General features: G+C 38.8%; 1 pseudogene; it reads right to left on the bottom strand.

Moving 5' to 3' along the window:
- Positions 1-7225: 7225 nt before the first annotated feature.
- Positions 7226-7717, bottom strand: LOC115938721 (ubiquitin-conjugating enzyme E2 D3 pseudogene; annotated as a pseudogene).
- Between the last annotated feature and the right edge of the window lie 18113 nt (positions 7718-25830).

The raw sequence follows: 25830 nt of genomic DNA, 5'->3' as shown, positions 1-25830 counted from the left end.
GAGGAAAAACACATAGTTAACCTATAAAGATCACAATCCTGCGAGACCTGAGTCTTCCTCAGTTTACAAATGCCTTAGCAATCTACAAGAACAAAGCATTTGTATCAATAATCTAGCTTCCAGAAGGAAATTAAGATACAATTAAATGTCCTTATAACCTGCAGCTCATTGACAGATACTTGAGGTGGGCAGAGTGTATTGTTCCTCCAGGAAGCTCCCAACTATCTTCATGTTAATGCCTTGCTAGAGGGAAAAACAACCTTAACTTGATAATGGCATGGTCTCTGGTATCCTGTGAGTCTTCTTTAACATGAAAATCCTTTTGAAACCTCCCTTTTCCTTACCTCCCCCAACCCCATAGTAAATAATCAGCCACCCCTCACAAGCCCAGTGCAACAGCTCTTTCTTACCATGGGTCCTGTCCCCATGGTTTAATAAACCACCATTTTGCACCAAAGACGTCTCAAGAATTCTTTCTTTGTCGTCAACTCTGGACCTCACCCCACCGAACCTCACCTGTATTCCAAAACCCCATCACTATAGCCAAATCAAAGAGTTAATTCTCAGTTTTTGGGTTTTGAAAGCCTGGCCTTTGAATTTCACAAGGCAAGGTTCAGAAGGACATGGGGTCATAAGGTCTGTTCCAAAGCCAGTGAACTGTAAACAGGTGTGTGTGTGTGTGTGTGTGTGTGTATGTACACCGGGAGAACAAGACTTCCCCTAAGGGTGCACGGGGACATGGGCATGTCACCAAATCAGCTTCCAGATCCTCAGATTCCCTTTGTCCTCTTCTCTCAGATGGCTCTGTCTACAGACACACAATCTGCAGGGTTTCGTCTTGTTTTCATACTTGCCCTTTCCCCATTCCCCCCTTATTCTTGCGATGTTGAAAAAACTCTGAGTACCAAACCAAGGGATCCTGTGAAATAGGGATATTGAGAAAGCAACCTGCTGAGCTGACTGGCAAACAGGGCCTTTTACAACTCAAATGGCTCCTGATCCTTTGCTCTAAACAAAACTGAAGACCTGCTCAGGATTATTCAAAATAATCTTTGCTGTTAGGCCACTATGCTGTGTTCAGGATGTAACTCTGAAAAAGTTCAAAGAGTTGAAGGACATTGCTATAACAAAATCTATTCCGTTTCTAGCTACTTATTTTTTTTTTAAAGTTCTTTCAGTGCTGCTTATTAAAACAAGGAATGGCATTAATCCTGGCCTTTGTGTCATTCTAGCAACAAGTAATATTCATTCATGCAGAGATGAACTAATTAGGAAAAACAAACCAATTCTGTCCAATTTAATAAGAGAAGAATTTCTGGTAGAATTTGAACTTCTTTTTTTTAGAATTTGAATTTTTATGTTTATTAACATTTTAAATATATTTGTATTGTTATGAGAAGTATAATGATATGTTGCCACAAGAAAAATTAAAAAAAAACAACAACGCAGTAGAACCTGTATAGTCATAGGAAATTTAAAAAAATGTAAATTTACATTCTTCTTATTTTTTTAGTAGTGAATTATGATAGGCTTATTTAGGAAAATTCTTTCAAGTATAATTTATTGTATTAGGATAAAGTTCTGTGGGGGAAAATGGAATGGAAACATGACTTTGAGGAATGTTATAAAACAAGATCACATGTATAATTATATTTTTAAATGGACAATGGTGTGTGTCAAATTCCTTTGGAATTTAGATTCCATTGGAAACATTTAACAGAGTGGAGTAACAGCTTTATTTTAGACTTGCAATATTTACAGCTAACTGAGAGTCACATCTAGCAACTACTTAAACTTATGATAATGCAGATATGGCAACTTAAAATGTGTTAGGTAGGGGTACAAAGTCTTTGGAAATTATTTTAGGGCATAGATGAACAAAAAGAGTTGAACACCTGATCGTACAAATCATCCATAATGATTTAAAAACAAGATTTCAGATGAGGTTAATAACCTATAGACCTGGGATGGGGTTGTTGGCAGAGAGCATTGTTTCCAAGACCAATGGAGTGTGGACTCGCCTCTGACAGTGGGTGGGGCCTGGGGTGGCGGGATGATGGAACTTGCAGAGTCCAGTCTGAGAACTTCGGAACCATGGCCCTCACTCTGGTCTGCAATCTCTGGAAGCAGGTGGTATGTGACTAGGAGCAGGGGAGTAAAGATGGCTTCATGGGGGAAATGCCTGGGATTTTAGAAATTTTCGTTCATGTGGTTTCTTCTAGTGCCCCTTCTGGGTTGGAAGCCCGCAGCAATTACTCATCTTATTAATACTCCCTGTGTAGCTTATCTTCCTTTCTGGTCTTACTTTTCCCACTGCCTCATTTGTGCTTCCTGAGATCATCTCCCAAATAAACTACCTGTGGCCAAATTCTATCTCAGGGTCTGCATTTGGAGACATCCAAACCAAGCCATGCACCATAAGTTACTTTCTTCAGTAGAATACATTTAATTTCAATTCAACTTAACATGCGTTTATTGGGTGCATGCTAGGTTGGCTCTTGGGACACCTGATAACTACTTATTGATTAATTAATCAGGATGGAATTGCTGGCAGTATCATCTGATCTTCTTTCTACTGCATGTTCATAAAGAGATTTGGAAAAAAAACTGACGTTGAATGAATTAATCTTAAAAAGAGATGGTATGTGTAGTGAGAAGCTGATCTGCCAGAGGCAAATGCAAATGACAAGAAAAGTTGAATATTTAGTGGATTCTTTTGGAATAACTGTAATTTTTCAGTAAACATTTTTTCCTTCTTATGAAATTTGTTGCTGCTCCGTCATGGCAAGTGAGAACCATAAAAGAACGCAAGTGTAGTGTCTGGTTTTAAAAACAACAGTTAAGCTTTCTTTGCAAGGGCAAATAAGAATCATGTTCTATTCTGGAGTTAATAGGAAATAAGCAAGATTTTCCCCTTAACTTTCATTATGGCTCATGCAAATGCTGGTAATGCAGTTATGTAAATGTGTAGCTGAGGTTTGGAATGCTGCCTTTATTATTTAACTGTAAAGTTATAAAATGTCTAATTTGCATATTACATTTTTTTTCCCTGCAGTGGTCTAAAGTTTATAAACAAGGCTCTGTTTTTTTTTAGAGAAGGATTTAAAACAGAGGCTTCTGGCAGTGAGAATATAGACTCTTACCCAGTATTTGCTTTGAGCTTTGGACAGGGAGGCATGTTTACGACTACAAGTGGAGAAAACTACAATTAGATAGAAATAGTAAGTGCCTTTGGATGGCTCCTCTCTGTGTGTGATGTTGAACAAGTGGTGTCCTCACTTCTGTGTCAGAGAAGATGGAGGTCACTCAGAATTATCACTGATCCATTGGTGTCCGTTGGTTTGCTTTTTGATGCTCAAAATCACTGAAGAAGTTCTTTCTTCACTGTAGTGTTGCAGCATTTTAATAAGGAACAGACGCGGGTTAGGAAAAAAAAAAGACACAGAATGGCAAGACAGTACCAGATGCTTATATCCATAGAAGTCTGAGCTGGAGAGAAACTTAATGATAATCTACTCTTTAAAAGTTATTTTTGGGCTCTTACTATGTGCGAGGCTCCATGCTAGGCACTTTACAAAGATGACCTCATTCCATCTCATTTGCATATTATTCTTTAAATGGAAAAAAGTCATCCAAAGAATTTTCAGATGACTTAAAAAAAAAAACCAAAAAATAAATAAGCAATTTTATACAGGTAGCCTGGGCAGATTTGTTTTACAAATCCTTATTCCATTCATTTTGCAGTTTTCTGTTTTCCAGCATCCTCCAGTCCTGTTGACTTAGCTTCTTATTTACTTAGAAAAGCTGAGTTCATCTGAAATTGTGGGACTTCACTGTACGCTACCTTTTTAGGTTTTATGAAAAACTATCCCTAAACTCCTTCTATTTTTAATTTTTTTAGTATTCTTTTTTATTATTATTTTTACTATTCTCTTTTCACTATTTCTCCTTATTTTTTTAAAAAGATTTTATTTATTTATTTATTTAACAGATAGAGACATAGCGAGAGAGGGAACACAAGCAGGGGGAATGGGAGAGGGAGAAGCAGGTTTCCCACTGAGCAGGGAGCCCAATGCTGATGCCCGGGCTCAATCCCAGGACCCCGGGATCATGGTCTGAGCTGAAGGCAGACGCTTAACGACTGAGCTACCCAGGCACCCTATTTCTCCGTATTTTGACCTCTGTTTCTATACTAGTTCTAGACTGAAGACAAAACAATATCTCCAAACTCATGATGATTCAATTTTTTCCCTTGAAAAATCTTGTTAAAAAACTTTTGAAAGTTAGTGATTGTCCTTTCTAGACCTGTTTGTTTAGATCTCCACAGAATGCCCCCCAAAGATGTGTAGAGCTTGTTTTCTTTCTACCAATAAGTAGCTTTTAATTCAAGGGTTTGGTGACCACATTGGATAGCTATTTATTTATGAGTGAGTGTGCCAGACTATTTTAACAATGCTATTAACCTTGGAATAGGGTTGGGCTCAAGAAATATTGAGAAGAATTAGAAGTTTGTCTATGAAGTTCCTTTACCTCTGGTTTTGTGCCTTCCTCTGATCTGGGGCAACACTTCCTACTATAGTCAGGATCTAAGGGTGGAGCCCATCCAAAACTCCCTCCAGGCCACATTACTGTATATTCTGTGGTCCCTTAGGACCCTAACGTGATGAAGCTTTAGTTGATTTTTGTTACTCATGGTAGTTATGTTTTTATAAAGTCTCTGCAAACACCGAATTAGCAATTATGAAGCCTTGTTCCTAGGAGAAATACAGATTTACATTCCTGTGAGCCTCTGATCACAGTATTTTCAACAACTGATTAATCCATAATCTTGTTTTATTTGTTTCTGTTTTAAAGACATCTTATTTACCATATACTGTTGATTCGTTAACATTGATGTCATGGAAAATGCACTAGCAGTCATGCCTAAATGAAGCTTCTTCAATATAAATACCAGAGAGCACCGTGCGCGGGGTGGGGGGGGCCATTTTAAACAGTGAAATCACCAACCAAAAGCACAAAAATTAAAAACAAAAACAAACACACAGCAGTGAATAGTGTGCAGAAAGGACACTTGTTTTTACAGTATGAGAGCTGAAACAAGAAGGCAGAGCATTGCCTCGTTTGACCCCAGCTTGGAATGTTGTGTGGGGCAACTGCAAATTTTTGTCACTTTGTGTATATCTGTAAATGACCAGGAAAGCTCCTTGAGTATTGATTTTGGGGTTACAAATACATTTTAATGAGTAGGCAAATCTGGGAATAATGAGGATCGGCTGTATTCCTTTTTGACAGCATTTTCATTTTCAGAGAGGCTTCCAGTGTATGTGGGTGGGCAGTTGGGAAGCTACTGGGTTCCTCCAGACTTCATCACATGGATGATTGCTCATACATGGTGAACTGCCTACTCCCATTCCCCAGGAAAGGAGCAGCCAAGTGGGTGTACCCTGGGGGCTTGGTTGGGCAGAGTAAAGTACAAGCAGAAAGAGGCAGAGATTGAGCAAGTTTGCACCTTGGGAAAAGGTAAAAGCAAAGGAACTTAAAACAGTGATCCTCGAGTGCAGTGCACTGTCAGGGGTGGGAGATAAGGTCAACAGATGGGGAGCCCATAGAGGAGGCATTAACTGAGACCACACACCAGCCGAGAGCGGGTTGAAAAGGCCAGAACTCTTGGTTGAACACAGCTGTGGTGTCAGAGTTGTCTCTGTTTGGGACCTGTCTGTGTGGGGCATAAGTAGATTTCTCTGGGATAAAAGCACAGGGTTGTGGGCGAGGACAGTACCTTGGCTCACACCTGAGCTCACTGCACACAATCAGCAACAGATTATGCAAGAATTATTGGTATTTTCAACTCCTTTTCTGTCTTGTCATTAATCAAGTTGACCTGATTTTCTGAATTCACTGGGACCTCTCCCTTTGCCTCTTTCTTCAAACCACTTTTTGTTTGAAACAAATGAAAGTGTATTTATATGCTGTAAATGATTCTCATTTCATGAGGAAAATAACTGCATATATAACATATAGAGTAATCCTGTTCTTATACAAGTTTATCCATTAAACTGAACTCTCTGGGTAAATCATTCTCAAATATTTTCCTTTTTGAAATAAAGATTGTGTTCAGCCTTCTGTGTGTTACTCAGTCCCATGTCACAGTATATAGTCTTTAAGCATGTTTGTTTTCTTAGCTAGGAATATTATCTGGTTCCACTGTTTCCAAACTGAGGATGATTTTTCCTAGCCTTTATTCTTTCAGTCTCATCTCATGGTTTTTTCCTGCCCTATTCCAAAACACTCTCCACACCCTACCTGTACAGGAAAATGTATTTATATTTTGAACAAAATTAACAAGTCCTAATGCATTTTCCCATGTTATTGCAGCTTTGCAAAAATCAGGGGAGAACATAGGCAAGGGGTAGGAAAAATATGTCTGGAATGACATAGTAAGGTACAATGGGAAACTAAATAACCAAGTTGGAAAAGGAGGCTAAGAAGTCAGTAAGTTAGAACTGGGATATGATAAATAGAAAAATTTATCCATAATGTAGAAGAGCATTTTATTGACGAGACATTAAGATGATGATATAATAAAATTTTGAAAAATAGAGGGTCCCTGCACTCTTCACACTAACACAACTCCATAAGTGTCATCCATTTTTTTTGCCCTGGGGTATAGAGTGGCAGTCAGGACTTCAGCTCAGGTCAGACAGACTTGGGTGTAATTCCAGGCCCATCATTGCTGACTCAACAAGTTATTTAAGAGTATTTCAGCTTTAGTTTTCTTAGCTATATATTGGCCTAAATAGATAATGCATCTAAAGTGATCAACAAGATATATGAGTCAAGTGAACTTAACACTCATATAATTTTTTAAGAACATGTATCTTTTAAGCTCCTGCTGTGTGCCCTCTTTATAGAGCTTATGGTGGGAAGAGAGAGGCAGACAAATCAGCACACAGGTGGATAATGGCATATGGTGAAGGAAAAATGCAGAATATTGGGAGAATATCAAACACAAAGATCTGACCTCATCTGGGGAATCAAGAGAAAGTGATGTTCTCTGAGAAAGTGATGTTGGTCTGAGAAGTAAAGGAGAATTGGGGGTTAAATAGGTAAAGAAGGAGGGGGATCTGGGAAAGGATAGGTGTATATATACATATGTAATATATATATTTAGTAATTTAAAGTTTATTCTAGCTATAATGCAGGCTAATCTGGCTTTAAGGTAACATCATGTGGCACACTTCTGAGTCCATTCATGAGATTCTGTTGTACTTGCCTCTGTCTGTTTCACAGCACTAGGGGGTCATCTGGATTTGGATCACATAGCGGTGAACAAATGGATAAAAGAACTTCAGAAATAGATAAAGCAGGTGACTGCTATGATCTTAGACTATTGAGACCAGTTCTGCCATTACTGTTATGTTTGGATGATACATTCTCGTTATAAATACACTTTAGGGTGGTTTGAAGGGGTAATGTGTAGGAAAATGAATTGTGAAGAAGAATACACCGCATTGATATGGGCTGTCTTCAGGTCCCATAATGTTGGCTTGCCAATGATACATTATCATCCCAGCTGGACCTGCTGTATGTGCAAAGCTCCTGAGATTTTGGGGATCATGGGCTTTTCTGGGGAACTGAAGGTTGGCTGGGGTTGCTGGGTCCCTGAGAATGAGTGAAGGGGTTGCAATGGATGAGCCTGAGTGGGTGGGCCAAGGCCACATCACACTGAGCCTTTATCCTAAGTGCAGTGGGAGCTGATGCAGGACTTTCTCTGGGGGGAGGGACAAGATCTGCTGTGAGCATGGCATGAAGCAGGACAAGGGAGGATGTTTGCTCTTGCTCTTCTACAGGGAGAGCTGACAGTGGCAGACACTAAGTGGTGACATGAGCAATTGAAAAGTGAAGAGACCCAGGAGATATTTAGGAGATCAAATTGACAGGACTTGGATGGGCTGGGTATGGCTGCTGAGGAGGAGGGGAAATGGTAAGCATGAGTCCTGAACTTCCAGATTGGAAACAGAACACGTGGGGGTGCTATTCCTTGCAATAGGCAACACCAGCAAAGTACCAACTTTGCAGAATATCTTTGTCCTTATTTATATGCAGATTCATTTCATGACTCTGAAACCATAGTGTACATTTTTTTGTATTTTTATTCATGGAAGAGCATTAATATTAATATGCGTATATCTATGCAAACACACATACAAAAAATAGGTCTGCCATGAATAGTCTAAACTAGTAAAAGCCTTTATTTAGCTTTATCATAAACTTAGGAAATTTGAAAATTTTATACGATTTATCTTATTTCTAGAAATCTGTCCTATATGATTTGCTTATAGGTTTCTAAAGAACTGCAATGTGTTCGTTCTCCCCAAGGAATGAAATTTGTGTTCTCAGGATTTAGTGTCATATTCAAGGCCCCGAGTCACTCTCTAGTGTTTCCCTTCTCATCCTGAGGGTACTATGTTTTCTTGGTTTTGATTATGTTGGTTCCTCTGCCTCAGATGTCCTCTAAACACTTTAGCCCCAGCTAAGCTTGTCATCATCCTTCAAGGCCTCTTTGAAATGTCACCTCCTCTCTGAAGCTTTCCTGGATCCTTGTCGCCTTGTTTCTAAATTGCCTTGCTCTGGCATGAGTATCACAGACAGACTGGAATTAAAGTGAAGTTGTTCCTATTTGCCTCCCTTAGATCAACAGTTCCTAAAACTTTTTTGATGATTCTTCCTCCCAATTAGTAAACACTGTTCTGCATTCCCTCTGATTTAAGTTCTGCATTCCCTCTGATTTAAGTTAGGTTCCCCTAGAAGCAGATCCTGAGATAAGGATGTGAAAGCAAGTAATCTCTTTGGAAAGAACCCCAGGAAGTGCCCTTAAGGGAGCTGGGGAATTGAGACAGGGAAGGGAAGGAATCCAGTAAGCGGAGCATTTCTGAGCAGGTAAGCTTCTCAGACAACCAAGGCTCAATACCTCGGGGCCCTAAGAGGCTACACAGGTACATCCGGCCTCAGGGTTGGCGCCCCTGAAGGCGAGGACCCTGGAGAGACGGTCCTCTATTGTCAGTCAGTGGTCGAGGGCTGCTCCAAGGGGCCTTGAATCCTCAGCACTTTTGACCTGGTCTGGCCTGCTCTCTGCTCCTGGGCCCAGTACACGCCAGCAGCCAGAGGGCCCCTCATGCACAAAGTTGCAGATACTTGCAGTTGAAATCTGTTCGTGCATGGGTGCACAGGGCAAAGTGATGGCTGAAGGCGGTGATGGTGTCTGCAGAAATAATTTTCTTATTTCCAAGTCATGCACAACAATGAAAGCTTCTCCCTCCTCCTCTGAAACAATTAGGAGGACACAGTATTTGAGAAAGGAAAGAGCACATTACCAGAGGGGAGTGTGGTAGGGACCTGGATTTTTTTGTTTTGTTTTTTTTGTCCTTCTTATTTTATTAAATGTACCTAGAGTTTTTAGCTAATATATTTTAATGGGGAACATATTAAAAATCAGGGTCTAGAATTTATAGTGGTTGTAAGAAGGAAAGTGAAAAATAACAAGCCTCTGGAGTCTGACTGTTTTTATTGTGTAAGTGCTACCACCAGAAGGAAGGGGTTGTAAAATCTTATCATGGAATATGGGAGGCATTAACCACATAGTTATACAAAGGAGAATTTTCTCATGGACAATGTAACGCAAAGCCTGTTTAATGAAGAGTTCTGAGTTTGGATGGGGCCTTAGTTTAGGAATGTGTTACTTGAAGTCTTAAAAAATAGCAAATGTATTTTACGTGAAGTATATGCATTAAAGCGGGCTTATTTGATTTTTTCCCAATAGAGACAAGAGAAAAATAGTTCTTTTCATCCCATTTTCCATATGTTTGTAGCACTCGCTGTTCTCTGATTCTTTCCTATTGTGTTCTCTGCTCTCCCCCACTTCTCATTCCCTCTCCCTAATACTGGTCGCTTTTTAAGATGATGTGATTTCTGGATTTGTGGAATCCATTCATTTTTCAAGAAATGAATTGGTACTGCCTTGCTGTCATAGTGCCTGAGTTATAAAGTATTTAGGTGATTTGTTATCCATACACATATGGAGGAAGTATCTTAGGTTGAGAAAACGTATATAAATTCTTAGTCATCTGCACAGCTCCTATCACAAATACCATTTGAAATCAAAGGGAGGTAAAGTCTTGGTGGGTTTGTGTTACCTTGAGTTATGTTCAAGAACAAAATCAGGCCACTTATTGGCTGGTTTTTCTCTTTCCAAATCCTATTCCCAGCAGAATGCCAATAGCATCCAGCAGTTTAATTCATTATTATGCAAAGTCCAAGTGAGTGAAATTTTAACCTCTGCTTCTAACCACTTCGCATTGGTTTTATCTGTAATTAACTTAGTGAAAGGCATCTGATGACATATTCTTCCGTGTGTTCCACTTACCTAACTTATGAGGTCCTCTGAAGAGTTTAATTTAACCACTTTATACTGAAAAGAGTCACGTGGTAGAGCAGGAATATTAATTAAGAATTCTAGGTGTTTTAACAAGAAATCCCGAAGGGCACTATTGGATGAGCCCACGGGGGGAATGTTTGTAAAGTCTTGACTGGTGTGGTTAGGTCTGGGGCATATTGTGGTCGAGAGAACACAGCACTGAAACCAAAATTAGCTTCAGGGTAGCTTAAATCCATTACATCTCTCAAAAGCAATGCTTTTAAAAATTCCTTTTCCCACCCCTCTCCCATCAACTGTGCATATTCTCTGCAGGTGTACCTGGACCTTTATTTTTCAAATGCCCTTCGCCTGGGAAAACTCCTCTTGCAGTCCCAGCTCTGCAATTTCCTATACTCTTCTCCTCTGCCACCTGCCTGATTCTGCCTACAAAAGCCCAAAAGGATCAGTCTGGCAAAAATAAGAGCTCCTTGGAGGGCAGAAAAGAGGAAGACAGACTAGGTAAAGGTAGAAAACCCTTTTTATAGGGTGGAAGAATGGAAAAGTCAAGGGATCCTCATAAAATAATCTTTGTAGTTAAAGTATACAGATATGAGTGTAGGATAATTATTTATTTGACAACACCAAGGGGCATTTTATTAATGGCAGGCGTGATTGTCCTTTATAACAGCCATCCCAAAACATTAGAGAGATGCATTCCAAAGTTCCATCCTACATTGTGACTCCTCTAGAAACCCTTTCTGAATGCACTTATATTTTAAAATTGTGCCACTCATGAGTTCCACAAGTTGAAGACAGTTTGAGAACTCTCAGATTTGGTAAATAACTCTCTACGCTATCTATACCTTCCATGATTTTCAGGACCTCATTCATTCTTCCAACCCTCTTTCCTTCTTTTAATCTCTCTTGTTTAGGAAAATGCCTCCATTCTCTTAAGCATTTTGGTTAACCTCCTTGGATTGCCTCCAGTTCAGCTATGTTACCTTTGAAATACGGCAGTCAGAATTGCTCACAGTATTCCAGGTTGTATGAGTCAGTTTTGGGTGAGGAAGGACAATTTTGTGTGATTTACTTTTAGCATCCTTTTTTTTTTTGTTAATGTCCAGAATTATTTCTGTTGTTATAGCTTTCCAAAGGGTCAGTATCTTTAAAAAATACACCATAACGATTCCTACACCATTTTCCTTGGTCATGGCCAATGTTGGGACTGTCATACTATTCTTCTGGAAACATGGCTTGAACTAATTGTTGTACTTACCTAACCTATACCCACATAAGATATTTTTCTTCACACCCTTTGTATATCTGTAATTATCTGAAAAGTTTATTAAAAATGCTCCTCCCATTTCCAGTTACATTTATCTGTGTGAGGCTGAATTTTCCTTGCGTACTTTAACTAAAACTACAGATTGTAGCAGATTGAATGTAGCAGCAGATATGAGTCCAGATGCTTTTTGTTAAGCCATGCATTAAAGAGATTGGCAAAAATGTAAGACTATGTTACTCTTCTCACTATGTTTCTTTTTTGAAAACTATAGTTATTTTTCATAAAAATGTCATTTATGTTAACATTTAATGGATTCACTATTGTTACCTAAGAACAAATAAATTAATATTTAAAAAAAATCTGAACTTAAATCTCTAATATAGGAAATACCAATTGGCATAACCCATATAAACAAAGCCCCGTTGGGTTCCTCAGCAACTTTTCAGAATGTAAAGGGATGTTGAGGCCCAAAAATTTGAGAGCTGTATGGACTTTGGAGAATCCAAATATCATTTCCACATTCTTTGTGCACATGATTGCTTACTTCTTTATATTTGCTTCACTCACTAGGGCATTTATATTTATCTTAGAGCATAGAGGAATTTCCTGCTGGCTTGGAGCTCTAACCTAGAACAGAATACATGTAACAGTAGGAAAACACAGTGGTAACAGTATGGTACAAAGACTAATGTCAGTTTTACCTTTGTTGTTGTTTAGAGTGAGTATCTAAAAATTTGGTATGTAGACTCCAAATAATTTTATCAACTGGGCTTTGATCATGAAAGTACAAGTTTTTCTTTTTCTGTTATGGTAATGGCCACGAAGATAAAAAAAAAAAAGTGTGAGGTCTGGGAATATCTAATTCTTAAAAAATTTAGTAAATTCTGTACTTTCAAAGATGGCTAAGAGAGAAACCTCCAAATTTTAGAGACAATTGAACAACATTAAGAAAGGAGAGCATATACAATGAGCTAAGTTTTCCTGCTTCTAGGAAGAGTGAAGTTGACCCCAGTGGAGCCTGTCGTGGCCATACTTTACATGTGCCTGTCTTCTAGCTGCAGGGGAAATAAGACAAACAGCATCTGAGAACTAACAAGGACCCGCAATTTATCAGAATCCTGAAGAGTCTTCAAATGTCTTTCAAATGGAAAAAAACATTGTGCAACAGATTAAACACTATGGTAGTTGCAACTGACAGCTTTTGAATGTTCAAAGAAATAAACGGAGGATCTTGCATGTGAAAACAGATGGGATTAAGAGACAGATTTGAGAATTCCTATGAGAAGTTAGGTTTACTGCAAAGGAAAACAAGTAACCTGTGATTTTGGAGGGAATGAAGCACTGTGAGCTGGTGTGGTAAGCAGAATCATGGCCTCCTAAACATGTCTGTGTCCTAATCCCCAGAACCTTTGTTTTATCTTGCGTGGCAAAAAGGACTTTGCAGATGTGATATCAAGGATGTGAAGATGGGGAAATTATCTTAGATTATCCAAGTGGCCCAAGCAAATCACATAGGTTTTTTAAAAGCAGGGAATCTTTTCGGGCTCTGGTCAGAGAAAGGGAGATGTGACTACAGAAGCATGAATGGTTAGAGATGCAATGTTGCTGGCTTTGAAGACGGAGGAAAGGAGTATGCATCATGGAATGTGGGTGGCCTCGAGATGCTGGAAAAGGCAAAGAAATGGATTTACTCTCAGAGCCTCTAGAAGGAATGCAAGTCCTGCAGACGCCTTGATTTTGTCCTGGTGAAGCTCTTATTGGACTTCTAATCTAAGAAATGCAAGATAATAAATTCATGTCTCTTTCAACTTCTAAATTTCCAGCAGTTTGTTATGGTGAAGAACGAAAAGAGCTGGTTCTTCATTTTCTCTTCAGGTACGCAACGCCTGGCTTTACAATATGCCGTTTAAATCAGTTGACCAAATAATAAGATAGGGAGTCAATGAGGCACATGTTGCTTTTCTATTTCTTTCATGAGGACCCCACTGGAACTCGCTTCTAAGTCTTTGATAGCAGAGTGAGTGAGGAAGGAAGGTAGTGTTCTGGGGAAATCATTCTAAAATCTTGCCTTTTCTTTTGGTGAGTAAAGGCAAGTAGTCATAAAAATCACTTAAACCAAGGGGGTAATTTATCATGGTTATTGAAGATCCGCAGATATAGAAATTTTAGTTTGCAGAAGAGAATGGGTTCAAAGAAATGTTAAAATTATTTGTTAAAAAAACTATGTTAATATTTGAAGCCTTGGCCTGGTACCATGGCAAGGTGGGACAAGAAAAGAAAAATTTGCTAAGCTGCTTGAAGAGAGTAGAGCAGTTTCTATTTTTTTTTTCTTTTAAAGATTTATTCATTTATTTTAGAGAGAGCAAGAGCGAGTGCTCAAGTGGGGGGGAGGGACAAGAGAGAGAGAGAGAGAGAAGCAGACTCCATGCTGAGCGGGGAGCTTGACCCAGGGCTTGATCCCACCACCCTGAAATCATGACCTCAGGTGAAATCAGGAGTTGGAGGCTTAACTGAGCCACCCCGGCACCCCCGGTTTCTGTTTCTTCACCCTCCTGCGATTTTGTTGAGGTGGGGCTGAGATGCCTCGGGGTAAGACCAGCATGTACAATTGGTAGCAGCGGTGAAGAGGGAATGAGACAATTACTCTGGATGCAAAATTAGAAGTGCCAAAGCAGTTTGAAGCCAGCCAGGAAGTTTGCCAAGCGATGAAGGCATTGGTGCTTGCTGCCTTTACATGCCCCACCCTGTTTGGGGACCAGGACAGTCTCAGTGATGTTTACATTCAGCATTTTAATTTTGAAACTGTGTATGTTCTATCCTTGATTTTTTTTTTAAAAAGGTTTTATTTATTTATTTGACAGAGAGAGAGATAGCGAGAGCAGGAGCACAAGCAGGGGGAGTGGGAGAGGGAGAAGCAGGCCTCCCACGGAGCAGGGAGCCCCATGTGGGATTTGATCCCAGGACCCTGGGATCATGACCTGAGCCCAAGGCAGACACTTAACCGATGGAGCCACCCAGGCGCCCCTTGTCCTTGATTTTTATTTAAAGTAATTCATTTTTGTTAAATGATTTGTTTTACATTACTTAAGGGTTATTTTATTACATCTTTAGGGCCAACAGTTTTCCTGGGAGATGGCAGCTGGAAGTCAGGGGGGGAAATGAGGCTCACCTGAAAGAATTTGACTTTTTAGGGCGCCTGGGTGGGCTCAGTTGGTTGGGCGACTGCCTTCGGCTCAGGTCATGATCCTGGAGTCCCGGGATCGAGTCCCGCATCGGGCTCCCTGCTCGGCAGGGAGTCTGCTTCTCCCTCTGGCCCTCCTCCCTCTCATGCTCTCTGTCTCTCATTCTCTCTCTCTCAAATAAATAAATAAAATCTTAAAAAAAAAAAAAAAAGAATTTGACTTTTTAGCTTTTTTCCCCTACTGTGTCCATTCAAAGCCTACCTGCATTTCATAACTCTAGTGGAAAGGGAATGATTACTTGCCAAAATCTCCTGGAACATGCTGAATATCATGGTAAAAAGAATATAACATCTAGTAAAATTGCTAAGCAGGGAGTTTAGAGCTACCACCATAATCGCTTGTGTGTCACCCAGATGGTGTCCCAGATATAAATTTCTATCAGGAGACAGGAAAAGCAAACCTTTAACCAGCTGCACATTTTATTTGAAGTCTCAGGATACTTAGAAAATGCCTCATGAGTATAAGAGCAAGAGCAATGAATTTGGAGGTCTGAAAGGAACCAGAATGGGCAGGAAAAGAGTTTTCTATGTGGTCTCATTTATATTCCCCAGCTAGGATTAGCTTGTAGAAAGTCAGCATTTTTAACCAGTCCTGGCTCTCTTCTCCTGGTCTAGGAAGATTCAGTCAACTTAGCGAATTTCCAAGGCACAAGGAAGTTGTATGAACTCCATCTCCCAGCTAATGTTTGTATGTTGAGAATTCTATTTCTTCTATTTCTTAAGGGTCCAAATAATACTTTGGCCAGTATTTTAACTGTAAGGTGACATAGGCAGACACTGTTTCATAGGCACATGATCTCAGTTAGCATTAACTATGACCAAATAAACTGCAAACCCATGAACATGGGGTAAAAGCTGGTGTTCTACCTAGGAGAATAGTGTCTAAAATACCAAGGGAAGAATGGAAAAAATGTACACCTCATTAAATATAATGTTATTACACTGTGATTTTTTTTTTTTTTCTGTAACTAACTCTGAATTAGAGGATCCAATAAATTTTACACAGGATGAATGTACTTCTATAAAAGCCGTGTTCCTCCCTGTGCAAGAGGATGCTGGTGAAATGTAGGGGATGGGGAATGTAAGGCATGATTAGTGTGTTGGAAGCTGCCATGGGGAAGGGCTGCCTCAGCTTGGACCCATGGATAGAGAGCACCAGAGCAGGAATCAGGAGGCCTGGGTTTCAGCTTTTCTTCATCCTCAGCTAAAGGATGAGCATGGTACTTAATAATTCCCCAGGTGGGTTTCTTCTTATGTAACATAGCATCAGTAACACCCACCCTCAGTGTTATTATTGCAAAGACTATATCAGAAAAAGGAAGCAAAGCATCCAACATGGCACTCAACAAGGCTGGCTTTATTCTTCTTTAGCCTTGATCTAGAAGCAGGGATAGTAATCCTTACTTCATCCCTTCCTCTAAGCACTCTCCAGCCAGAGATTCTTCAGGGATTCAGGGAACCCCCTCCCCCACTTTTATTGGAGAAAGCTGAATATAATCAATACTTCAAATACCATTGCTTGTGATGAGGATGGTTGTGAGAACGAAGTGAGGGGAGAAGAAGGGGAGTAGCTCAGGGGAAGCTACACGGTGGAGGTGACCCTGGTCCCCTGGTGGGTAGAGATGGGAAAGGGGTCAGCACTTGGGAAGAGGAAAAGGAATGCAGATACCCTAGGGACAACCTTCTCCTTGATGTTATTGCTTAATGCCAAGGCTCACGTGCTTTCGTGGCCAGGGGCTGTTGGCATGACTTTCTCACCTTAAGGATTAGTGGCTGTTATTTAGCATTTAGATGTTTTTGGAGAAATAGAATTGGTATAAACCTATGAAACTGTATTGAATAAATCTAAGTAATGTGGAGAACGTGTTTAATATTTTAGGGATTTAACGGTGAAATTCTATGAAATTCTTTTGAGTGAGGATCCTTGGCACATGAACTGAGTGTTTACAGTTCTCATTTCACTGGGCATGACAAACCCTATCTGAACCATCTGTTCCTGCTCAGTGTTCGCAATCTCAAACTTGAAAAGAGGACAGACATGTTTGTGCTTGCAAACTTTTTCCTTAAATACATTCAACGAAGAACTTATATGTTTGCCTTTGATGCTTCATCCTTTTATTGATTATATCTTCTTGGCAAACAAATTTCTCTTAAATCTGATAAGGTCTGAAGCAGAACTCAAGTTCAGTGTATGCAGTTTTATTTTTACCTTTCTCAAACCTTAAAATGTCAGTGGTACTTAAAAAAAAAAGTTTGTCTTTTCTTATTTTTATTTGGCCCATATCAATATTCCTAAAAAATATTCAAACTCAGCAGGCTGATCTACTTAGCTGTAAATTTTGGCTCAGTCTACCCCCTTCAGAATCTTCCTTTGGACAGTTTCAGTGTATTTAGCATCCTAAATGTGACTGTAGGGTCATCCACAGTGTTTACTCAGCCATCATAATCTGTTTTTGTTTTACTGTGTTTCAGGATTCTCTGTGGTAAATACCCAACGACTTTGACATCCTAATTTCTTTCAGCTTTGAGAAATAACTTTTAAAGAACACTCTAGCACTACAGCAAACGCAATCCTCATTAGTGCGCTTTCCGAGTTTCATTTTATCCCAGATCTGTTGATTCGCCCTTCCATTTACGTAGCAAATGCTTCATAGCAATGACATCACTGATCCTGATATGGATGGGTGTTTATTTTTACCTCCCACTTTCCACAGCATCCATTTATGACAATCACAACATGCCATCTGCTTTTCGTTACTTGCTTATTTAGGGAGAATATTAGGTATATTCTACCATACAGAGGTAAACTGTTTGGTGTAAATAATAATAATTGTTCCCTGGGGCTCAGAGAGAGAGGAGGGCCATGGATCCTCAGTATTAAAGCCATCGTGAAATTGGTTTAGCTTTCAAATTATCCATTCACTTTTGTTCCCTTTGACCCCCTCATAAAGTGCTATCTTTATCAGTCAGTTTAGACCATTATGATGCCGTAACAAACAACCTTATAATCTCAGAGGCTTACATTAACAACAATGTGTTTCTCATTTGTGTAACACATTTAATATGGCGTGGCTAGAGCTCTCTGTCCCATGTCTTCTTTGCTCTGAAGAAGTAGAGAGAATAGCCCAATGGTAGAACCAAACAATAGCTTTTAAAAGACTTTGTTCAGAAGTGGCCAATATCACTTCTACCCACATTTCATCTGCCACCACAAGTCACATGGTTAAGCCTATGTTCACGGAGTGATACTATCATCTTCTTGCAAGGAAGGGGCCAGTCAGGATGGAGCCAGTGGGAAGGAACTGGTATGGAGGAGCAGAACATAATTTGAAAAAATGATTTGCTGTACTCTCTAATCCTTGTTAACATCTCCTCACATGTATATACAGAGAAACATATACAGTATGAATGGAAAGTAATGAGCATGATTTTCCTTAAAATAATCTTATCTGAATTTTTAATCTCTGAATAATAGGTGTCTCTTTGACAAGTTTTTCAACTTCCCCAACATTGTTCCAAGGTCTGTGAACATTATTTGAATATTCCTTTGAGGATTTGAAAATTGGAAATAGCTAGTACTCATTTGTAGTCAATCTGTGTATTTACATAAAGTATTTATAGCGCTTGTGACATATGGTATGTGCCAGTTAGGTAGGCTTTTACTTTCTGTGGGGTCGATTCAAGTGAATAGAATGGATCATATACTATTTTATTAAAAAGTTAGTTTTAACAAAAATTTTAGATTTTCTTCTATTGTTCATGAAGTAACACTGAAGGCCATTCCAAAAGATGAGTTCTGACAATATTTTGAGCAATGGTTGTGTAGATTAAAATATGTGCATAATATTAGGAGGTGAAAACATCACTTAGATGCTTATGTTTTGTTTGATTTTATAAAAAGTACAGAAAAACCATTGAATTCTGGTAAGTTTTTTTTTAAAAGATTATTTTTTTAAATTTTTATTTATTTATTTGACAGAGAGAGACACAGAGAGAGAGGGAACACAAGCAAGGGGGGTGGGAGAGGGAGAAGCAGGCTTTCCGCAGAGCAGGGAGCCCGATGCGGGGCTCGATCCCAGGACTCTGGGATCATGACCTGAGCTGAAGGCAGACGCTTAACGGCTGAGCCACCCAGATGCCCCTGAATTCTGGTTAGTTTTGACTCTGGGCTCTCAGTCTCCAATCAAGGCGTGAGGTTTATTTGGGGTAAGGATTCAATATACAGTGCATATTTAAAAAAAATAATTTGTCTATTGTTTTTAAGATTTATTTATTTATTTTAGAGAGCGAGAGCATGAGTGGGAGGTACAGAGGGAGAGGGAATCTCAAGCAGATTCCATGCTGAGTGCAGAGCCTGATGCAGGGCCGAATCTTACGAACTGAGTGGAAACCAAAGGTTGGAGGCTCAACCAACTACACCTCCCAGGAACTCCTAATTTGTTTATTTCTGATACAATCTAATAAGTGAACATATTTTTGTTCAAATAGTTTCTAGAAGATAGAGTGGAAAAAATTAGTTTTCATTAACCTTGCAAAAATTCAATCTTAGCTTTTGCGAGCTTGCAATTTTTGGATCCTATGGTTGAGTTCATTTCCTGTATTAATTACAATATTTTATAGCATTCTTCATTTTTTCTTTTCCTTTTTCTTTTTTTTTTTAAAGATTTTATTTATTTATTTGAGACAGAGAGAATGAGAGAGAGAGAGCACATGAGAGGGGGGAGGGTCAGAGGGAGAAGCAGACTCCCTGCCGAGCAGGGAGCCCGATGCGGAACTCGATCCAGGGACTCCAGGATCATGACCTGAGCCAAAGGCAGCCGCTTAACCAACTGAGCCACCCAGGCGCCCTTTTTTTTAAAGATTTTATTTATTTATTTGATAGAGAGAGTGAGAGAGCACAAGCAGGGGGAACAGTAGAGGGAGAGAGAGAAGCAGGTTCCCCATCAAGCAGGGAGCCCGATGCGGGGCTCGGATCATGACCTGAGCCGAAGGCAGACGCTTAACCATCTGAGCCACCCAGGCGCCCCTCCTTTTTCTTTTTTAAAAAGAATTTTAAGTCCCTTGAGAAAATGAAACCAAGTTTTTATATTCTTGGCATATACCCTATAATACTAGTAATTATAATTACAATATCAATAATAATGAACATATTTGAATTATTTATAATGTGTTCAGCATTATTTTAAGCAGTTTCTCATTTTAACTTATTTAAAATTATAGTCAACTTATATCAGTTTCAGTTTATAAATGGGAAGATCAAGTCAAAGAGAGTTAAGAAGCTTGTTCTAAACACATAGTTAGCAGGTAGTTGAGCCCAGTAGGCTCCAGACCCGATGTTGCTGATCAAACTACATATGCTGCCATATTTATGTTTGATAGCTTATTATTAATTCACTTAGAAAAACATACTAAACACTAACTATGTTTCAGGCAGTATCTCGGGCGCAAGAAAAATAAGATAAAAGATCATAGTATTGGCCTTCATACCTGACTCAGTCTAGCTAGCTAGGAGGAAGAAGTTGAATGAGGTTTTCCAATGTTGAATCTTGAAAAGGTAGGAATCATTCAGAGAACCAGGAAGAGATAGATGTCCTAGCAGAGAGAAAGGGACATGAAAAAAAAATAGAGAAGCGAGATTAAACATTTGGTAAATGCAAGTACAACTATATTCTGGAGTGTCAAAGTGGCAAGACAGGGGGAATAGGAAAGCTAGGCAGAGGCCAGATGATGGCTGGTTTTGCACCATGCTAAGGATTTAGGACTTTAACCAGAAATGATGGAGGGAGGCTTTGGAGAATTTTAAGTTGAAGACTTCTGAGTGCTATCCTAAGAGATTCCCTGTACCTTCCAATGTTGTTTCTCTCATAATATTTAGAGCATTCAAAGATGAGTATGTTGGTTAAATGGGATGGTGGCACATAGATCTATGACAAATTAGGTCAGAACAAATTCTGTGTGTTGGACAGTCTACAATTCAAGGCAAGGATGTACATTAACCATTAAAAGATGGAAAGAAAGCAGAAAATGAATTGCAGAGTGTACCTGGTATAAATATCCAATGTGCTTGAGAAATGGATTTGCCCAAAAATTGTTGGCTAGGCCAATGATTACAAAAAGGCATCCTTTCTTTGAAAAATCTACCTTTGAAAGTACATTTGTATTTACGTTGTAATAGCTGAGCAGGCGTATTCGGTAATGTTTCAGTGCTTTGCGTATACCATCCATGACCTCTAGGTTTGTAAATCAGTCTTTAAATGGGCACATTTTCTGAAAATATTTTTTTTTTTTAAAGATTTTATTTATTTATTTGACAGAGAGACACAGCGAGAGAGGGAACACAAGCAGGGGGAGTGGGAGAGGGAGAAGCAGGCTCCCCGCGGAGCAGGGAGACCGATGCGGGGCTCGATCCCAGGACCCCAGGATCATGACCTGAGCTGAAGGCAGACGCTTAACGACTGAGCCACCCAGGCGTCCCTGAAAATATTTTGAAAAACAATTCTCTTTTGCTTGTGTGAATAAAGAAGTGCAAATCTGTGTTGAACTTTAATTCAGCTCAACACTGATTAAAAAAGACAAAATTAGAGCTTTTCTCCACTCTTTCTGACACTGTATAAAAGGTGATTGATATATGTGCATCCTTGATGGATGAGATTACAAACATGTGACTGCTATGCTCCAGGCAAGTTAGGTTAAGTAAAGCTGCTGGACTGATGAGGGCTCACTGTGCTTAACGTGATAAAGAAGAAGGCGTGCTTTTCTGCACGTTCTGCTAATACAAAATGAAGTGATTTCCAAAAGATAAAAAGCGTACTTACCCTTGGCAGGCTGTGGCTTGCCAAATGGGTATCATTTTAACATTACTGGTGCAATGAAGGGAATGCTGAAGGAGAATCAAGAGATTTTGGTTAAGGGATACATGTACAATCTACAAAATTCCTCATTCTTTTGGGGGCTTATCCATACCTGACATTTGGCAGAATGTTTTAGCCTCTAGTTGATCTGGCTTAAAAGTGAATCGTTGTTAGTTTAAAACATTATGAAATAAGTCAATCTGAGAAAGACAATTACCATATGATTTCGCTCATATGTGGAATTTAAGAAACAAAACAGAGGCGCATAGGGGAAGGGAAGTAAAAATAAAACAAGATGAAATCAGAGAGGGAGACGAACCACAAGAAACTCTTGATCATAGGAAACAAACAGGGTTGCTGGAGGGGGTGGGGGGTTGGGGTAACTAACTGGGTGATGGGCATTAAGGAGGGCACGTGATGTAATGAGCACTGGGTGTTATATAAGACTGATGAATCACTGACCTCTGCCTCTGAAACTAATAGTACACTATATGTTGATTAATTGAATTTAAATTAAAAAGTAAGTAAATAAATAAATAAATACGTTATGGATTGTGTTAGCCAAGTCCTTATTGCTATAATAACATTAGCTTTAATAATTTGTCATGCTTAATCACAGACCTGTATCCCTGAAACAAATAATACATTATATGTTAATAAAAAAAATTAAAAAAAAATTTGTCATGCTTGCTAAAATTTGGGCAGATGTTGCCCCCTGCTTCTGCAGCTGAGACCCCACACAAATGCCAACTTCTTTGTATAGACTTTCCTGGTTCCTTCCACCTTCTTATTTGTATAGATCTCTAAAAAAACTACTCATCTGTTGAATGAATTATGTTATTATCCACATTATGCATATTTACAAATATTTTAATGGAGATCTAATTCACTACCATAAAATCTTCCCCTCTTTGAAGTATAAATTTCAGTGGTTTTTAGTATTTGAACAAGTTGTGCAATTATGACTACTATCTAATTCCAGAGCATTTTCACCACCTTGCAAAGACACCCAGTGCCCAGTGGCCGTCACTCCCCATTCCTTTCTTTTCCCAGTCACTGGCAACCACTCATCTACTTTCTGTCTCCATGGATTTGTCTAGTCTGGACGTATCACATACATTGAAGCATATGAATTGTGGCCTTTTGCGATTATCTTCCTTAACTTAGTGTAATGCTTTCAAAGTTCATTATATTGTAGTGTATCACTATTTCATTGCTTTTTATTGTAGAATAATATTCCATTTTGTGGCTATCCCACATTTTGTTTATCTGTTCTTCAGTTGATGGATATTTAGGTTGTTTGTACCTTCAGCTATTAGGAATTATGTTGTTATCAACATTTGTGTACAAGTTTTGTGTGGAACATGTTATACGTTTAAATATATTTTATTTAAATTTTATTTATTTTAAATATTTATTTTTCAAGTTTTTATTTAAATTCTAGTTAGTTAACATATAGTGTAGTATTGGTTTCAGGAGTAGAATTTAGTGATTCATCACTTACATACAACACCCAGTGCTCATCACAACAGGTGCCTCCTTAATACCCATCAACCATTTAACCCATTCTCCCCGCCCACCTCCCCTCCAGCAACTCTCAGTTTGTTTTCTATACTTAAGAGTCTATTTTATGGTTTGCTCTCTCTTTTTTCCCCATGTTCATCTGTTTTGTTTCTTAAATTCCAAATGAGTGAAATCATATGGTATTCATCTTTCTCTGACTTATTTATTTTTATACATTTAAATATGTTTTATTATAATTAAGACATTAACATTTAAAAATTTATTAAGAATCACTACAACCTTAAAATATTTAAAATCATAAAAGTATTGTTAACATTTTGGTTTATCTTCTTTTAGACTGGTGACTTGTATGATACTTTCATTTAAAAAAGCCAATTTGTATCGAAATATGCATACTGTTCTATATTCTACTGTTTTTATTTTACCTCCCTTGTACTATATATGGTATATATATATTTCTGGGATAGGATTTTTAATAATTTAATACTTACCTATAATTTATTTTAATATTAGATTACATTTCTGTACATTATAATTACAATTCCTGAGGGCAGTCACTTTACTTTTTCATTTTATCCATTTTGTTCCCTTCTGCTAGTAGGTAGCAAGTATCTAGAGTAGTTTTTTAACAAAAGTTTGCTGAAATGAATTTACAATATATAGGGATTCATAGAATTTCAGATTTGAAAAGAATCTTAGGGGTCAACCATGAATAACATGGATGATACAGTATTTTGGTTAAAATTGAGTTTAACTAAGGACTACAGTTGTGGCTCTTACACTTGCATACTTAACCAGCATCCTTTGATTAAACGATTTGGAAAGACTGAAAGAAGAGTAATAGGAAATTTGTTCCTAAGTCAGATCATGAGTAAGTTTTACCAGCCTCCTGGATACCTATATGATAAAATTTGCAATTTGGAGAGACTGAGTCAGTGATTTTTTGGGGGGCCAGTTTAAAGCTTCATTAGTGAAAATACGTATTGTTTTCTGAAATTATAAAATGGTCAACAGTCATTAAAAAAATCTCAGCTATCTCCAATGTTGTCTTGTCAGATGGTCACAGGTTGTTTCAAAAGAGTAAAATGTATTTGTCTTGCATGTTGGGTTCAAACTTCATATTCTAACATCTTTTTTGAAACTTTGCTGGTGAATCATAGTAACATCACTAACTGTATGTTGCCAAGTGATCTTGTTCCAACTTTTAAAAATATCATTAATCCCAGCTAGATTTTAAAATTGCTTAGATTGTGGTGTTGAAATATTATTTCCCGCTATAGGAATCCAGGGCTACTAGGAGAAATGGTTGCTTCCAGGTTCTGAGGCAAGATATGCACAAAAGGAGCTTGCAGGAACTTGTATGCCAAATTTCAAGGAAACCATTAGAGTTAGGATGGGACCATTTGAGCTTTAATAAAGATTTTAATTGCTCTAGTGTGAACCTCATCAAATACATTTAAATCCTTAAGTTCATAATTAAAAAAATAATCAGTCATTTTTGAAAGATGATAAGGAATGGATTTATTGTTTTGAAAACTGGTTTTAGAAAAAGAAAAAGAGAAAGAACCAAGCATTTAGTCTTTCTCGTATGAACTGCTCCACTGGTGAGAAACATCTTTTTATAAAAGTATTCCAATGAATAAAAAGAACTGATAGAATTATAGTTATTTTGTAACATACATGAGACAGATCTAGGCATGGAGCTGTTAACATCCCAAGAGAGAAAATCAGACATGATGTGCCTCCTGATGAAAGCTTATGCTACCACCTGTAGTCTGGCCCAAGGGATCAAATCTGAAATTGATGAAGGCTCTGGAGCCCGTGGCCAGTTTGCAGGAAATAGAAAGAGCAGAGAAGCTTGCTGAACTTCACTGTGAACGTGCAATCGAGGACATCCAGAAAGAGGGAAACCCTGCAGTTTAAATCACCTGTGGTCTCCCACATATGCACTGAAAGAAGAAGCGGGTAGCAAGGGACACTGGTGATCAAAGTGACTTGACAGACGTGTTGATTTTTTATTTTACTTTATTTTATTTTATTATTTTTTAAGATTTTTATTTATTTATTTTTGTGAGAGAGAGAGAGAGGGAGAGCGATACGGGCAGGGGGGAGGGGCAGAGGGAGAAGCAGACTCCCCACTGTGCAGGGAGCCAGATGGGGGACTTGATCCCAGGACCCTCGGCTCATGACCTGAGCCGAAGGCAGACGCTTAACCAACTGAGTCACCCAGGTGCCCAGACATGTTGATTTTTAAAAAAAATTGGGTCAGACTACAGATGATGTCTGGGGCTTATGTTCATGACAGGACTATAAAATGCAAGGCAGCCATTACTGTGAAGAGGCAGCTGTGTTTGGGATGGGCCCATGGAGGGTCTCTAGGGGGGTGGGGTGGGTAAAGCTCTAGTTCTTAACTCGGATGAGGGTTTCAGGGGCCTTGTCTTGATTTCCTATTGTTGCCATAACAAATGACTGAAAAAACGGGTGGCTTAAAACCACAAAATTTACTATTTCACAG

This window comes from Leptonychotes weddellii, chromosome 1 (genome assembly GCF_054177405.1).
Source record: "Leptonychotes weddellii isolate Sample4059 chromosome 1, ASM5417740v2, whole genome shotgun sequence".
Classification (NCBI taxonomy): domain Eukaryota; kingdom Metazoa; phylum Chordata; class Mammalia; order Carnivora; family Phocidae; genus Leptonychotes; species Leptonychotes weddellii.
This window is presented reverse-complemented; position numbering and strand designations above follow the sequence as displayed.